The sequence below is a fragment of the Penaeus vannamei genome, chromosome 39 (genome assembly GCF_042767895.1).
Source record: "Penaeus vannamei isolate JL-2024 chromosome 39, ASM4276789v1, whole genome shotgun sequence".
Taxonomy (NCBI): Eukaryota; Metazoa; Arthropoda; class Malacostraca; order Decapoda; family Penaeidae; genus Penaeus; species Penaeus vannamei.
In genome coordinates, this window is record NC_091587.1 from 10214959 (window position 1) to 10217163 (window position 2205).

Genomic DNA, 2205 nt, shown 5'->3' on the forward strand with positions numbered 1-2205 from the left:
AGCTTCTTCCTCGGCTGGTATTCTTGACTTAGAAAAAGAAAGAAAGAAATCCCAGTTTACATAAATCTATAAAATCAAGTAAGCCAGTAGGAGTGTGTTGCAACATCACAGACATCAGATAGTGTTGTCGTCATTAGCCCTTGAGAACTAGTCAAGTGAATCAAAATGATGTATGTGCCAATGGTTGTGTCAAGGATGTATGTTTAAGGATTGTAGCATCTACTGAAATTTTGATGGGAGAATCATGCTGTGGTTGCTGGTTGCTGATCACGCCATATGAAGGCCTTGCAATTTATCATGATTGGAGAGTGACAATGACAGTGTTCTTGTATCTTAGGCGATACTTTGTGTATACTAGGTCTTCTTCAAGGGTCTTTAAATATTGGACGAGGAAGTATTTTGTAAGATTTGCAGTTAGTTAGCATGATTTATATATGGGGCTAATGGTCGACACTGTCTCCCAAGAAGTGACTGACTTGAGATGGTATATCATGATGGTTGCATTTTATGTGTTATTAATAATTGAAAGAGTCAACAAAATATAAAGAGTAAGAAGCAAATTGCATTCACAAGGACATATGGAATCACAGATGTGAATAAGGCATTAAAACTGGATTTCTTTCTTTCTGGATCATAGGTTTTTTACGTTGCATTTACTTAAGTTATTCCGTGACTAAACTTGAAAGGTGACAAGAGTGAGGTATTTATTCTTCCCTTTACGATTTGACACTCCAATTGAGAATTGCATATATCTGTAGTATTGATCTGCAATATTGATTCAGGTGTAGAATCTACATCAACCTTTTTTAGATGCAGTCTTTTGACCTCTACCTCTGTTGATTGTGTTTAAGTACCAGCTGTTAACATTATCAATCCATTCTGCAAGGTTTCAAAGCTTGGGTCATATTTGTAAGTGAAATGAAAGCAACATATCAGGGGTGACTTGGAGGGCACAATGATAGCACCATTTGTGTGTTTTAAGTTCGTAATGTATCACTGCATTATAAAATTAGAATGCCATTGATGTAACCGAGTAGGTCATGAGGTTTCCCGTTATCTCTCTTTGGTTGTGTATGTTCCAGTCCTGTTGACATTGGTATGTCATCTTTTCTCGTGATTTAACCTCATTTTGTGGCCATTTTATCACAAACGGTTTGTGATGTAGCCAGTCTGGGATCCACAGTTGTCGCAAAGTGTGTGGTGACTGCAGGCCTGTTCGTTGGTCCGATGGTATTTGTGGGCAGAATGTAATTACAGATTATCAGTGTCTCGTATGTCAAGTTCTGCAGTGGTCTAAGGATGACAGCGTGGCTTGGACCTCTTTCATTGCGTGCCATTACTAGGTCTTGTCATTTTTCACTCAACATCATTGTTTTTTTTATTTTATTTATTCATTCTCTTGTTAGATTTTATCAATATTGACAGGGATATTCCGTCTAGTTTCACTTATTTCTCTTCTGTTTGCGAGAATATTACAGGCTGAAACTTACAAGGAAGTTATATGGTTTGGTATGGTTTGTACCAAATTGAGTCAGATAATAGGTGTTAGGACTCTGATATGTATTAAATAATTCCCTGTGCATCATCAAGCTCACAGGGCCTTATTTATTTAAATGATATTATACAAAAAAAAGAAAAAAGAAATAGAGAATTGCCTTGATTCCATTGATATTCCATCTTTTTTTTTTTTTTTTTTTCATTTTTTAATCGACAGGATGTTCTGTTCTGCTTCGTTTTTGTATTTTACCGTTATTATCTCTCTTTTATCTGCTCTTTTGCTTCTCACTTAGTTTCCTTTCTTACCGAGATTAGCGCTTGAGACATAGCATATTCAGAGTGGAACAAACTGCCAAGTTGTTTGGCCATGTCTACTACCTAAACAAGTACTAGACCACAGACCTCAGACAAGGGATGAACAGCAAGGAATGGACATTGGGTTTTTGCTTGTTTGATGTGTTTCTTTATGTTTTTGTTTTTTGTTTACATATACTTACATACACTTGTACTCATGTACACACAGACATAGGCATTCACACACACACAGACACACATAAATAGATATAAATACACACACACCCACATAGACATAAACACACACACATAGGCATTCACACACACACAGACACACATAAATAGATATAAATACACACACCCACATAGACATAAACACACACACATAGACATAACCACACACACACATAACCA